Genomic DNA, 16278 nt, shown 5'->3' with positions numbered 1-16278 from the left:
CACTCTGGGCGACATGCTTTCTATGACTCTGGTACCCTACACCTGAAATTGCACTGTTGGGATACATGGTTATTTTTCCCCAAGAAGGTTAGAAAGTTCGCAGCTCTTGGATTTCTGTTGGCCAAGCGGGAGGTGGCGTTATTATGGGGTAGTAGGAAAGTCCCTACTTTACAGGCATGGCTTCGCAGTTTTGTGTTTTGTAATATGAACTGCGAGGAATATGCTACTCTAGTGCCCAGTTCCTCGCGACCTGTGGATATATGGGGCCTGTACAGAGCATACATTACCAAGAAACGTAGTGAGGCGAACACACAGGTCGCAAATGGAATTGTCCCCAAAGGGGTTGGTTAGGACGTGATGTAACAAATTGTATTTATACGACATGACTGTTCCTCTGTGCTCATGCCACCATGATTCGGGGCGAGGTCTGGTGTGGGATGGCAGGACTGTGATAGATGCTGGTATACACCTGCAGGTTGGGTGGTGATGTGACTTGACTTGCATACTTGTTCAATTGCTTACTGTTGCCATGGATATAATGTGTAACATATATTGCGTTCCACTTTAGTATGAAGACTCACTCGCTATGTACCGCTGTGATTATTTTGTATTGCCATGTATGTGTAAAACTGAAAATAAAGATAAAAAAAACAAAAACTCTGCATTTCATCTTCACCGCTCAGCAGAACAGACGCATCTTCAAAATCAGAAATCACAACGCACAACGACAGGATCCTTGTAGTCCACACATCAGGACCTAGCACCACAGCCCGTCACAATTCGTAACTGACACACTGCCTCTGCTGCACAACACATCTTCGACCAGGAGCCACGCAACTCTCCGCAACCATGATTTAAGGTACTAAAGGAGTCTAGCTGGGTCCCTGCAGCCGGCACGATCGCGATCAGCCTGAACTTGTAACTTTGTACTGGTCTGGGGTGACCAGATATCCCCAACTGCGATTTTTGCTTCTTGGATCTATTTTACTTAAAAACGTTGAAAGTCAATATCTCTGGGTCTGCAAAGTGGATTTGTGTCATTTTGGTCTTTTATTTATTAAAATCATACTTATTTTTCTAACTTGGTGTGGGATTTTTTTATGAGGTGTTTTCACTGACTTAATGTTTGAAATGTTGCACAAATACTTTACACAAAGCCGTTAATTTTAAGTGTGACTACTCTGTGCCAAGCTACCAGAGGGTGAGCAACTAGAGTTTGCCAGCCACTTGCCCAGGCTAGGACTGTGATTGGTGCTTGACTAGGGTCACACCCCAGTCAACCAACAACCCATTGTTATAACCCTGATGTTCCGGGGAGAGTTTGAATTTGCCTGGGGGATGTTTGGTTGTGTTTGCATGAGTTCTAGACAGTAATCTCTGTCCAACAGGACAGAAACCTCTAAAGTTTTCCTCCAACAGGTGTTAGATGGTTGGGGGTAAAGCAGCGCCAACTTTAGCACTGGTGGTGCTCGGTGCAAGAATATTTTTTGACTCCCCACCCCATGATTTCCTCTTCAGATTTTCTTACTAGCACCCAGCAAACCACCCCTCATCGCTCCATAGCCCTTCTCTCACATACATTTCATTTGTTTTAAAGCACCAGCAAAGGCTGGCTTTACTAATCCACTGAGCTATCCACATAAAATACAGATCTGTTCTTTGCTACTTTATGTGGCGTCAAAACTGTCACTAGCCAAATGATCTCGCTCTCTCTAGCAGGAACATTAATCACAAGAGTTATATTGACATTTTTATTGCTGCCTGAAAGCTGGATGCACAAGGAATTCTGTAGCAGGTACTTTTAAATCGTAAAGTTATGCTAAATACAGTGCCCCACCTGAGGTCAGTGCGCACCTCTCCACCCCCAGATCAGTGCCCAGGGCAGCTCCACTGGTCACAGCACCCTAAAGCTGGCCCAGGGTAAGGGAGTCACTGATTGTAAGGTGCTGACTCTTTGGGGACTGTGCGTTTTCCCCTGCTTCTGCCATTATTTTTATATTCGTACCTGTAGTAGCCCAAAGAGGGTGTTTGTGCTGCTGTTGTCTGGGGAAGGAAGTGGATGCCTCAGGTGGTGGTTATGTTCCCTCCACAAAATAGTGTACGGCAAAAGGATCCAAGGATAGATTGGGTCTGTAGGGCACCCATGACTTTAGCCGTTTAAGTATCCTTTTTGATTTTTCCAGGATCTGGCCAAACAGATGCTCACCATCAAAAGGCAAGTTGACCAGATGCTGCTGTACCTCTGGCTTAAAACCAGAAACACGCAGCCAGGTGTGTCCGCGGAGGATACTGGTATTGAGAGGTCTGCTGCCCCTAGGGCGTATCAAATATTTTTCTTAGGTATAACCGTCCCTTCGGCTACTAATTCCTCACCTCTCTTCTTATACCGGTCCGGGAGTTGTTACAGAAGCTCCTCCATCTCGTCTTGGGATGCGATCATACCGGGACAGTAATTCCACAGACTTTGTGATACACCAATGAGCAAGATTGGGCTTCAACGTGTTTCCCTGTCATGCCTTTTTTCTTACTCTCCTAGTCGGGAGGGGAATTTGAATGTTTCCGTGCCATGTGCACAACTATGGAGCCAGGTGGCAGATGAGCCCTGATGGAGGGAGGCATACCTTCAATCAATCAATCAGGGTTTTGTAGAGAGCACTACTCACCCATTAGGGTCTCAAGGTGCTGAGGGGTGGGTGTGAGCAGCTCCTTTGGGGTCTTTCGAAGAGCCAGGTCTTGAGCTCCTTCCTGAATTGATGCAGTGTTGGGCTTCGCTAGAGGTGAAGGGGGAGATCATTCCAGGTCATGGCTGTGAGGTAGGAGAAGTACCTTCCACCTGCTCTGGTCCTGTAGAAGCATGGGCCAGTGGCTAGGGAGAGGTTGGCTGAGCGGAGGTTTCTCTTCGGGACAAGGAAGGATATGCGGTCGTAGAGGTATTGGAGTCCGGTGTTGTGGAGGGCCTTGTAGGCATGTATGAGCAGCTTGAAAGTTATTCTTCTTTCGACTGGGAGCCAGTGGAGGTCACGGAGGTGTTGAGTGATGTGGTTGTGCTGTGGGATATCGAGGATTAGTCATGCTGCGGCGTACTGGATGGTGTGGAGTTTGTGAAGGAGTTTTTTGTTGATTTCGGCATAAAGGGCATTGACGTAGTCCAGTCTGCTGGTGACGAGTGCATGAGTGACGTTTTCCTGAAGTCGGGGGGAGGAGATCCACTTGAATGTCTTGCATAGTATGCAAAGGGTGTTGAAGCATGCGAAGGAGACGGCATTGATCTAGCGATTCATGGTGAATGATGAGTTTAGTATGATGCCGAGGACCCCCTGCATGGTCCGTTGGAGTGGGCGGGTTTACGAGGGCAGGGGGGCTACCAGGTGTCGTCCCATTCAGAGGGGGTGGAGCTGAGGATGAGGACTTCTGTTTTCTCAGAGTTGAGTTTCAGGCAGCAGTTCCTCATCCAGGTTGCGACAGCTTTCATCCCTTCTTGGAAGTTGTGCCTGGTGATGTTGGGTTCTTGGTGAGGGAGAGGATGAGCTGGGTGTCATCAGCGTAGGAGATGACGTTGAACCTCTGAGCTTTTGACGATGGTTGCGAGGGGGCCATGCAGAAGTTGAAGAGGGTGGGCCTGAGGGAGAATCCTTGGGGTGCTCCGCATCTGATCTCTGTCGGTTCTGAGAAGAAGGGCGGGAGCCTTATTCTCTGTGTTCTGCCTGTGACGAATGATCGTAGCCAGTCTAGGGCCTTTCCTTGGATGCCGGCGTCGTGGAGTCTGGTGGCTAGTGTGCGGTGGGAGATGGTGTCGAAGGCTGCTGATAGGTCCAGGAGGATGAGGGCTGCTATTTGGCCTTGGTCGAGGAGGGCGCGGATGTAGTCTGTGACAGCGAGGAGGGCGGTCTCTGTGCTGTGGTTGCTGTGGAATCCTGATTGAGAGATGGTTAGGATGTTGTTGGTTTCGAGGAAGTGTGCTAGCTGGGTGTTGAGGGCCTTTTTGATGACGTTGGCTGGGAAAGGAAGCAGTGATATGGGCCTGAAGTTCTTGAGGTCCATCTGGTGTGCGGAGGGCTTTTTTAAGAGGGGGTTGAGGCTTCCTGTTGTCGGGAAATGTGGCGGTCTCGAGGAAGCAGGTGATTGTTCGACGTAGCGGGGCTGTGATGGCTGTAGTGGTCCTGTGGAAGATGTGCTCTGGGCAGGGGTCAGAAGCTGCTCCGGAGTGGATGGTCTTCATGATCTTTAGAGTGTCTTCTGTCATGAGTGGGATCCAGGTATGATGGGTCTGTTGGGTGGCATCGCTGGGGGTGGGGGTTGGGGTGGAACAGAGGTCTTGGTCTTTGAAGTTGTCGTACAGCATCTTGATCTTGAAGTGAAAGGAGGAGCCGAGTCTGTCACAGAGGTCTTGGGAGGGAGGGACGACAGTTTCGCTGTTGGATTTAGCAAATTCCTGTATGATGGCAAAGAGTTCCTTGGAGTTATGTGCGTTGGAGAAGATTCTGTCTTGGAGGAAGTTTTTCTTTGTTGATTTGATGAGTTGGTGGTGTGCCGTGGTGGCTATTTTGTAGGCAGAGCGTGTTTGCGGAGTTTTGCTGTTCATCCAGGTCTTTTCCAGTCGGAGCACTTTCTAGTTGTGTCGTCTCGTGGTGTTCTGGAGGGGGGCGAGTGTGTTGGCACAGTTGGCGATCCATTAGTGGAGGTTGCTTGCTGCGGTGTTGACATCTGTCGTAGTAGGGGATGGAGTGCAGGTGAGGGCAGAGCTGAGCACCTGCACTCCACCTTAAAGATGTCAGGGACTGGTCTAAGCATCCCCCTAAGCATTGGCAAATATTGCATATATCTGTGGGTACTGGACAGTGTCTCCATAAGGAAGTCGTCCTACTTTTGTGAAATGCAACTGCCCTTTACAAAACCATGTGGTTGGGGTCACCAGCGGAGAGGGCCTGGCAGGATAGAGGTCTGGGTCAGTATCACCCGGGGACTCTAAATCAAAATCATCCATGGGTCGTCGTGGGGTTGCGGCTTATAAGGTGCATCATACGGGTCATTGAGAGACCATGGACTATCACCCCAAACCCTGAAGGAGGAGAAACCTGAGGTGACTGTCTAGCAGTCCATTGGTAGTAGTGGGGAGGGTGGAGGTGGTGGAAAAAAGGCAAAGGAGGAGTCAGAGGAGGTAATAGTGGCAAACGAGGTGGTGGAGAGATGTCCGTGTCATGGTGCTGAGGTTGTTTGGGTGCCGTCTCTGAGGGTGGATTCAGGGCCTCCTCGAAAGTCAGTTTCCTCTTTGGATGTATTGTAGCCAAGCCTGCTCATCGCGCAAAGGACTCTATTCCTCTAGTCTCTGGATGAATGTGGATGTGCGGTTTTCTGGCATCAACCTCCTCTTGAAGGTGCTGGAGGATTGGCTAATCCTGATCCTCAGATGTGGTAGAGGATGTTGCCCTGGAGACTAGTTTTCTAAGAACAGAAGATGTCCTTTGGTCTGCTGGTACCGAGCCCGATTCCAAATCCGAAAGGTTTGGACTCCGAGGTTGGCTTCACAGGTGTCTTTGATGCCAGTGCCGAAGATGCAGCCAAAGTCGAAGGGCGTTGCCGAGACAGTGTGCCAGGTCTGACTCAACAGTTCGATGCCGACCACAGTCTTGTGGTAGTGGTGGACTGGACGCCTCATGACTGGCCTGCGAGCTCGACCCGCCACCCCCAGGGAAAATGCTCAGCTTCTGAGTGATGTTGAAGGATCTTTGGCGTGAAGGTAGTACTCACAGTGGCTGGTTTTGTGGTTGGGTGCTGTGCAAATACCTAACAACTAAAAAGGCACTGTTCATCTCTTTATCTTAAATTCCAATGGGATCCTGGACCCCATATACAGTGGTGCAGTGCTGAAGAGCGCCAAGCATTACTAGGCTGATGTGCTGCTTCTGCAAAAGACCCACTTGGTGGCCATAAATGCTCTTTTCTCGCCAGTATGGGAAACATGAAGGTGTTCTGTACAGGGGACGGTCATTTTGATACATAACTTGATAGTAGATAGTATAGGGCATGACCATCTTAGCTGCTACCCTGCGATATCTGGCCTTTTTCACATTTATCCCATCAGAATGGCTAGTATGTACTTTCCTCCACCACTCACACATGAGTTTTTGCAGAGCCTGGGGGCTCTGGTTACACAATTGCCGCCTGGGTGCTTGGTTCTTGGGCAGAGTTTAACGGGGTGGTGGACTGGGGAATGGACCTTACCTCCAGAACAGAGGGTGCCAGCCAGTAGCAGTTTATTGAGGCTATGGGTTTGATAGAAATGTCACAAATCTTGCACCCAGGGAAGCGGGCTACACCTTTTAGTCAGTGGCCCACTGGGTCTTCTTCAGGCATTCTGTCCTACTTCTCATGGAAACCGATGGGGGCAGGACACTCACATACATGCCAGAGGTCTCTCAGACCACTATCCCTTGAAACTATGGCTGCAATTCGGTCCATGGCACTCACGGTTGGACCAGCACCTGAATGCTTGATGGCTTCAGGACGCCAAGGCCAAGACTCTCATCCAAAAATGATATGTGGACACCAACTTTGGCATGGTCAAGTCCCTTTAGACCCTCTGGGAGACCTAAAAGATAACTGTCAGGGGTGACATTATTGGCTATGTCTTGGGAAGGCGCAGGAAAGAAATGATGGACTTGGAGACAGGCATCCTAGAGCTAGAGGCAGCTCATGGTGCGTCCAGCTCCGTCACTTTCCTGAGAGATGTCATACATCATCAAGTTGGCACTTCATCAATCGCTTATGGATGAGGCCAGAGGTGCTTGGCTCGCTACTCTAAGTCACATTTATCAGTGGGGCGACAAGACTAGCAAGACTCACACCTATTGCATACATAATTGATAGGAAGGCGGTCAGGCATGCAGGGGACACAGCAATTGCCCAGTACTTTGCCACCAATTCCTCATCATTACACACTCAACCACATGGGTGGACCTTGAGGGACTTTGTGACGGACTTGTCTACTTGCCCCCTGACGGGCTTAGAATTGGACTTGTTAGATAAAGACATTTCCTGCAAAGAACTCGGGGAGGCTCTGTCACAGCTCCACCTGGGCAAAACCCTAGGCCCAAATGGGTTCCTGGTTTAGTTCTTTAACCCTTTGCGCCCAGCGCTACTTTCCTGCTGTGTGGGCGAATTAGAGAGTGGGTGGGATTCGGACGGCTCCTAGCCGTCCTCCGCACACGCCCACTGTCACGTGGAATTGCCGGGGGGGCGTCTGCAGCACCGAAGGGGTAAAAACCTATATAGGACTACTAATGGACCCTCTCAGGAATATGTTCAAGCTGGACCAAGAGACAGGCACATTTCTCCCCACCTCCAACTAGCCAAAATAGTTGTTATACCAAAGAAGGGACACCCACCTGATGATTGTTGATCTAGTTGTCCTATTCCTTTATTAAACACAGAGGTTAAGATTTGTGCTAGATTTGGGCTAAGGCCCTGGCCAATAGATCACGCTTTGTGATTACATCCTTGGCCTATGCTGATCAATCTGGCCTTATGCCCAAAAAAGCCACACAACATTACATTTGGTGTGTACAACACACACTGCCATTAACACATATACTTCCAGGAGCACACGCACTCCTGCTGGTGGATTTCTGTAAGGCATTCTATTCTCTCTGACTAATACAGTGTGACTAACTACACAGGGCTTATTACACTACTGACTGATTTTGGAAAATGGGGGCATTGGCACACACCGACTTGCTTACAATGCCTATCGGAAAGGGGAGACTTCCTGCACACAACCTGGGCATGTGTTTTACCGGCCTTGTTTTCCGAAGGGGTGTTGCCATGTTTGGAATGAGTGATGGGCTGGGTATTGTCTTGAGACCCTAAGCTGGTCCCTCTTCATACCACAGAGAAGGTAGATACTGACAAATATCGCACTGCCCTGCTATGGCTGGGTCTGGTGATCGCGGAAAGGGACATTGTAAAGTAAAGTAAAGTCCACATTTGTAAAGTGCACAATCACCCGTAACGGTCTCTAAGCGCTGGGGGCCGTCGGGAAGATTAAGCGAGCTATTGCCCAGAGTCACATGGTGCTGGGCTAACCTGCCGCCGGAGCCGGGGATCGAACCGTGGTCCCCAGATTCCAGCGTCAGTCGCCCTGGCCGCGGCGCCACACCTCTGCACCTCTCCTCAGGTCTTGGAAAGATAAGCTCCTCCATCCTTGAAACAGTGGAAATATGGGCTGGGCCATTGCATGAGCTTGGAAATTGCCATCTACAAGGCCAGGGGTTGCCATCTTAAACACTACAAAATATAGGCTTCATTGAGCCAATACCAAAGCATCGTCCTGCAAAGAACAGAGAATCCGGGCCATTCCCTGGAGGATGAACTTTGGCCATACTAGGGCCGGGGTTGAAATAGGGTCACAGGGGACAGAGAGCATTCAAGGGGTGTACGGGGTCAACCACCACTAGCTCGACTCAAGCAGGGGTAGATCTTTTATTTATCTCTTTGCTTATCTCCACTAACTTGTACTGTTATACTGTGGGCTCGAATAGTCGCTCCTCTGTTGTTATGTGCGATCACTTATGCTATGTCTGGTGTATCAGCTGTGCAAAACTCAATAAAATGTGGCCATAAAAAAAAATTCCCCCTCTTGAATCTATTTCCTGGTAAACTACCCCCACATGCATAACAAATACTATTCTACTGTACATGCAAAAGTGTGTGTGTGTGTGTGTGTGTGTATATATATATATATTCACAGAAAAAACCATAGGTTATAGACCATATATAGTTAGGAATTAGCATTTACAAAACCTTGAAAATTCACTGAAAAAACCATAGGTTATAGACCATATATAGTTAGGAATTAGCATTTAGAAAACCTTATTTTACTCACACAAAACCATTGAAATTCCATATATAGTTAGTTGCACTAACTATATATCGCGCACCCGCAATCCACTGCTGATGATGTCACATATTACATCATTCATGACATGGTCAGTGACATCACTGATGACATCACTGATGACATCTCAAATGACATCACTGATGACATCACTGATAACAACATCCAGTGATTTTTTGTTTCTATAAAGTTTAAATATGTCTTACATATTGAAGAATGAGTGGATGTGTAAGTGTCTGGACGAAGGATTTAGTAGGTGCATGACTGACTGTATGAGTGAGTGATTAAATGTGTCTCACTGACTGCATGGGTTAGTGACTAAACTGTCTTAATTTGTGCATCATTATGTCTGTTGTTCTGTAAACTGCTGCATGTGTTGATCAGTAGCTATATGAGTAGCTATATGGGTTATTGATTGATTGCCCAAGTATTTGTATGGGAGACTGAGTGTGTGTGTGGCTAGCTGGGAGGTGTGTGACTCTGTGCAGATCAATCTGTACTTGTATCAATGATTGTATAAGAAGGTAAGTATGTGTTAGTATATGTTTGAAAATGTAAGGTGCTCTATGTTTAACTGTATAGACAAGAAAATGGAAGTGTCATTGATTCTTTACAGGACTGACTAGGTGTGTGAGTAACTCCATGGATGAGTGGCAGACTGTGAGTGTCTGTATAGGTGTATGAGTGCATATGATAGTGTTGTAAAGATGAGTGATTGTATGTATGAATGATTGTATGGGTGAATGAGTGAAGGTGTGTGTAGACGTAGCAATCAGTGAGTGCGTATGTAGTAACTAGTATTGGTGTGTCAATGGTTTCAAAAATTATACTCTCTTTTTAACACTGGGTGAAACAGAGGTTATATTAAAATGTGAGGAGATGCATTGTATTGTCACATGAATGATATCATCAGTGATGTGGTCATTGATGTCAAATGAGATGTCATCAGTGATGTCATCAGTGATGTCATTTGAGATGTCATCAGTGATGTCATCAGTGATGTCACTGACCATGTCATGAATGATGTAATATGTGACATCATCAGCAGTGGATTGCGGGTGCGCGATATATAGTTAGTGCAACTAACTATATATGGAATTTCAATGGTTTTGTGTGAGTAAAATAAGGTTTTCTAAATGCTAATTCCTAACTATATATGGTCTATAACCTATGGTTTTTTCAGTGAATTTTCAAGGTTTTGTAAATGCTAATTCCTAACTATATATGGTCTATAACCTATGGTTTTTTTCTGTGAATTTCATTGGTTTTTTAACAGCTAATATCTGTAGCTGTAAAATGTATTCTTCTTTAAATCCAAAAATATATTTTATATGTTTATGAATAATTTTTTTTTAAAATATTTTTTTTTCTTCGTTCCCGCTTCGCGAATCGGGAAGCTTCCCGTTAGCTGACCTTGATGCCGCGAAATAGACCGCGAGCCGGTAAACGTTTCTTTACCGCAAGTGCCGCGTTAGAAAACAACATCGTGACGCCTCCCGTCCGCATGACGTTTCACGTTGTCGCGTGATACGTCATATGACGTGCTACGTTAGCGAACTGGTACGCGAAGCGAGTCGCAAAGCGCAGGATTCTGGAAGCAAACCGGGAGGCCCTGCAAAGCGCTTAACGTAAACACAGCAAGTCATGTGACTTGGTAATAACACTTTTCATTGGTTCATTTCACTTTTGGTTTCCTAATGATGTAAGACTAGGTCATATAATCTAAAATGAACACTTTTGATTGGTTGAGAACTCTTGTTTTTCCCAAATGATGAAAATCCCTCCTTCTTTCCTCACACTGACTTTCATCATTGTGAGAGAAAGACCCTTTGTGATCACTGAGCAATGGCTTCTTTAGTAGCTTCAGCTGGTGCTTCCCCACCACCTCCACCACATCCAAGGAAGAGTGGACCACCTGCTCAAGTTATAATTCAACAAGAAGAAGAAGAAGAGGAACAGGACGACGAGCACGAAGAGAGGCAGTTTTTGCCTGAGCAGCCCAGGACGTCTCACCGGAAAGAAAACTTCATTTGGCAATTTTTTAAAATTCCCAAAGGTCAGAAAAAAGTAAATGCAAGATACGTAACTTGCCTTATATGTCAAGATAGACTGTCCAGAGGGACCGAGAAAAAATACAGTTTCGGAAACTACACAATGCATCGCCATATGACTAGGTGGCATCCTAACAACTACAGTGCTGCACAGTTTCGGAACGACCTAGATAATCTCCCTATTATGGCTAGAAGATCTGTTGTACCGGAAGTAACGGGACCAGAGGGCAGGGAGATGGTGCCAAATATACAAATGAAATTTGGTGAAGTAAAACACATCTGCGTATTTTGCGATGGATTCATTTCCTACGGAGAAAAAAGCATCACTCTGATCAACAGAGCTATTGACTATCATATGCAAGTTTGTACGAAACGCCCAAAATAATAAATACTTCTTTTTTTGTTTTGTTGCTCCTGTTGAGCCCTTTACAATGAATCGTTTTCATTGCCCCCTCCAAGAAAAACCCCAAAAAATATAAAACTGTTCAGAAAAATTCAAAAAAAGTAAAAAAATGTTCCGAAAAATAATAAAAAAAATATAAAACAACAAAAACAATAAAAAAAAAGTTCTTTTCAGAACTACCTCCCCGTTATTAAAAAATTGGTACAATATTTGGAACTGTGCCAACCTCTATTTCTCTTAGTTCGCTTCCCAGTTCGCTCGCCGGTACGCGAACCAGAAGCGAACCAAAAACAGTAAGTATAAGGGAAGGAAACAGACACTTATGTTAAAAGAAAGACAGCTATAGGGGAGTAAACTAGAGATACTATTACCCGTAATCCACTGCTGATGATGTCACATATTACATCATTCATGACATGCTCACTGACATCATCAGCAGAGGATTGCGGGTTTTTTGGCAACGTGCCTTATCCACGGTTTAATAACGCTGCCTTTTGCTTTATATAAGTTTTCAAATTGTATGAAATATATACCAATAGGTCGTTATGAACCTTTAGGTAGTGCTTTTCTTCATGAGGTCTGGTCGCTTCCATACACATACAGATGTTTCAAAGATGATCAAGAAGTTTATCTGAATGGAGAGGAATGCACTGAGACGCCAGATCATTCACTAATGTGTAGGCACATACAGTTACACGGTTCATGCAACAAACACCGACCAAATATGGCTTGCGTGTTGCAAGGCACGCCAGTTCCTGCTATCATCCCCACGTTCAAGTTGTTGGAAAATGGTAGTTATTTGATGCTCAATAATGAAGATTGTTCTGAGTTAATTAAAAGTATTCCTTTTATCGTAACAGTAAGTGAACGGGTTATTTGCTGCAGAAATGTTCTATTTCCTCCCACACATGAACATAGGGAGTTTTCAATCTGGCCACAAATACCAACCTTGGGACAGATTTCAACGGCATGGCAAGAATAAGAGCTCTTTTGTCTCAGAGAGAGGTGGCCTTGAGTTCAGCCCGTGAAACTTTCGTGCTTCACATAGCGAACACCCGTACAGAGGTGCAGACCCTTTTCAATTCAGATTTGCCTTTCAATTTCAGCAAGATGGTTCCGACTATCTTTAACGCATCCTCCACAAAGACCCTGGCGCACTTTTTTAAAGTTGTTACCAGTGGTCTCGTGACTTCATTTGAGAAAATCTTTGGAGTCATCCCTGCTTCCTTTCATTCTATTTTCTCCACTCTGGTTCGTGGATTGGCATTTTTACTTGCATTACCAGCGGACGCTCTTGTGCTTTTTTACATTTTTAAATATGGATGTCCCTCCTATGCAACCTCCCACCCTGCAGCTGCTGACACTGTTCCGCAATCGCATGCTAGAATATTATGGCACAATGCCGTTGGCGATATTAAGCACGGCATATGGATTATCTTTTCGATTCTCCTACTTCACCTGTGTCCAGCCTGTATTTCACTGCCTGACCTGTGATTTCGATTGGGCCATTGATTTGTGTCTCTGCGGACCGGTTTCTCCTGACGTCGACTTTAATCAGCTGATGACTCCTATCATTACTCACGAGTTGGTTTGTCCTGGCGAAAGGATTATGGCTGTGGCATTGATGCATGGACTACTTGGTCCCTGGAATTTACTGGCGGCAGCACAGTCTTTCTTGGAACAGAGCTTTCTTGAAAACCCACCGAGCTGTCCTCTGATGGTGATAGAGGATCCGGTGCTGGGAGAGCACGTATGTTCTTTTCCGCTTTTAAATTGGATGGCTGAACTGTTTTCGGATGAAGACGGTGACTTCCTATTGGAGGCTGTTGCAGCTTATTTTGCATACACAGTTATGTCATAGACCTTTTTCATGTTTGATATGCTGAGTACTAGCATTTCATTGACAATTCATTGACTTATTTGTCAAGTTTTTATTATTTACCTTGCCTATTGGCTTAAGACTCGATAAAGTACTTGGCTGTTTTATTTTTCTTTAGCATTAAATTTTCCTAGTTTTTAATGCTTTACCTTGTGGACCGTCCACATATAAACTTGCAATCTGCTCTCATGAGATGGCACTTCTATTATCTTATTCAGTTCGTTTCCGGATCATGGGGAGGTGTCATCTAGGTCCTGGATATCTTTACACCGTGTTAAGTTAGCATGGGCTCATTACCGGTTTAAACGCCATTTTTCCTTTTTTGCAACTTCTGCACACGACACTTAGTTGTTGCTTTAGCTTTCCACCTAGTAGTTCATCGTGGTTTACATGAGAATAATATGTTATTGCTCTACTATCTGCTTTGCTTGTTAAACTATATCTGTACAGCGAGTGCTAAAGTTTCAAGAACAACACGATACAGAATTGTTATGAGGTCTGATCTCCACGACTTCATACTCATAACATAAGTGCAACTTCTGCCAATTCTGGGCATGAGGCGGGTTTTATATTGCTTTGCCGAACACACATACACAACAGTTGATGCGGTTCACATGAAGAGAGAGCTGGTGTATGCTGATGTGATTCCTTCAAATCTAAGACACTAAAGTATGGGCACGCCCTAAACCAACACAAAGAGACCTTCTTAGCAAATAATATAATATGTGTATTAGGGAGGGTGAGATATAAGCAGCCGCGGGCCGTGGAGGGAGTTACGGTGAGGCAGGGAGGCGGGGAGGGGGAGAAGCAGGGTGGAGCCCTCTCTACCTTGCCCCTCCCCCTCCCCGCCTCCCTGCCCCACCGTAACTCCCTCCACGGCCCGCGGCTGCTTATAAGTGTTGCTAACTCTTATTCATTTACAGCATGTTAACATACTGTCACCATTCGCTTTTTATGTACTAGTAACTATGCTGGTAATTTTGCTACTGATAATATGTGTACTTGTATTCTCCACCCTGCTTCTCCCCCTCCCCGCCTCCCTGCCTCACCGTAACTCCCTCCACGGCCCGCGGCTGCTTATAAGTGTTGCTAACTCTTATTCATTTACAGCATGTTAACATACTATCACCATTCGCTTTTTATGTACTAGTAACTATGCTGGTAATTTTGCTACTGATAATATGTGTACTTGTATTATCTAAGATACTACGCCTGAGAAGACGGCATTAGTAAATAAACATTTCAAATACACATGTGTTCTTCTTAACTCCATGTTCTGGTTTCTAAGAAATATATAACGACCGACTGTTCATGAGTTCCACGTATCCTGAGGTACTATAAGTTCATATTCTGGATTGTCTAAACATTGAGAGTTTGTTATATCCAATGTGACACTGTACCTAGCTTGCTAAGGAGTTTTTGATTACTAACGTGAGTTTTGGGACACCCTAATTCGCCGAGGTTCCAATCCTCTGTCCACAGTTCTGTGTGAGAACAGAAACCCTGCGACAGGGGCACCCCCGACCCTTGCTGGAGCTTCATCACACTTGCGATACAACTCCAGCAATGCGCCACCTTTACGGCACAGATACATCACGCATCTGTGCTGTTTTTGCCCCATGATGCGCCGCATTGTAAATGCAGCACACCATAGGTGACGGAACAGCGGCACAGAATGACTAACACATCCCTGGTGATGCGCCAGTCATCATAAATGTATCCCTATGCTTCTTATCTTGTTAGAGATGAACCGCCATATGTATCATCAAAGTTTTTTGCATTTCCTAAATAGCGAACTTTAAGGAATAAATAGCGATTCTTTACCATTCCTAGTTTGCGATTAGCTATTTGCTAATTACAAATTACCCATTCATTTCCTTCATTTCCATAGGGCGGTTGGACTCACTTTTAGCTCGAACGGCTGAATGGATTTCCACGAAACTTGGCAAAATTGTAGGGACTGGTAGCCCGATGTGCCTTTGCTATGTCTCAAGATATATGCTCCAGTGGTTTTTACGAAAATTAACTTTGAAAAATATATATTGGGCTACATTGGCCTATATATATGTTGGAGCCCAAATGTAGCCCAATGTAGCCCAATGAAGCCCAATGTAGCCCAATGTAGCCCAAAGATGGCCGCCAGACACACAAAAAAACAAATGTAGCCCAAATATCAGCCAGATGTAGCCCAACTATAGCCCAGTGACAGAATGACCAATCAGCTTCGCAAACCTCCGTTACGCGAAGCGGAGCGCTGTTACAGATATATATCTTTTTTTGAACGTTAATTTCTCAAAATCCACTGGAGCACATATATTGAGACCTAGCAAAGGCACATCGGGCTACCAGTCCCTAATATTTTGCCAAGTTTCGTGCAAATCCATTCAGCCGTTCGATTATTATTATTATTATTTTTTTTTGCCCCGAGGGGCCCTTTTAAAACCTCCACATCAAACCTAGGGGGTCAGCGAGGATCTACTATGCCCCCTTATAGTTATTTCCCCCTTTGTTTTGACCTCCTCTTGTCTCTCGATCCTACCGAGAGACAAGATGGCGGCCGCTACGGACTTTTTGGAATGTTGACAGACGCCGGAGAACCAATCAGCTTCGCTTCACAAAGCTCCGTTGCGCGTAAAGTACGCGTCCTGGGACGCTGCCAGGTCCGCTGTTACAGATATATATCTTTTTTTAAACGTTAATTTCTCAAAATCCACTGGAGCACATATATTGAGACCTACAAAAGGCACATCGGGCTACCAGTCCCTACAATTTTGCCAAGTTTCGTGCAAATCCATTCAGCCGTTCGGGCTAAAAGTGAGGCCAACCGCCCTATGGAAAACTCAATGTTAAAAACACGTTTTGGGACCCCCCTTTTTTCTCGGCCCCCCCTTGACGAACCCCCCCCAAATTTTCAAGGGCTGCTCAGAAACAAAATGTGCCATTTTCCTGAAAATTTCAGCCAATTCCGTCCACAAACGCCAAAGTTATTAGACATAGAATTTTCAAAAATCCCATAGAGAAAAAATCCTAACTATATATACCTACTGGCGAC

At 45.5% G+C, this 16278-nt stretch overlaps 1 protein-coding gene across 4 annotated transcripts in view; it reads right to left on the bottom strand.

Annotated features, from left to right (window-relative positions):
• Positions 1-16278, bottom strand: part of PHTF1 (putative homeodomain transcription factor 1) — a 490213-nt gene that overhangs the window by 299483 nt on the left and 174452 nt on the right. The gene's annotated exons all lie outside the window — the stretch shown is intronic.

The sequence above is a fragment of the Lissotriton helveticus genome, chromosome 5_1 (assembly GCF_964261635.1).
Source record: "Lissotriton helveticus chromosome 5_1, aLisHel1.1, whole genome shotgun sequence".
NCBI lineage: Eukaryota > Metazoa > Chordata > Amphibia > Caudata > Salamandridae > Lissotriton > Lissotriton helveticus.
The sequence above is the reverse complement of the archived record's forward strand: the minus strand, read 5'-3'. Positions and strand labels throughout refer to the sequence as shown.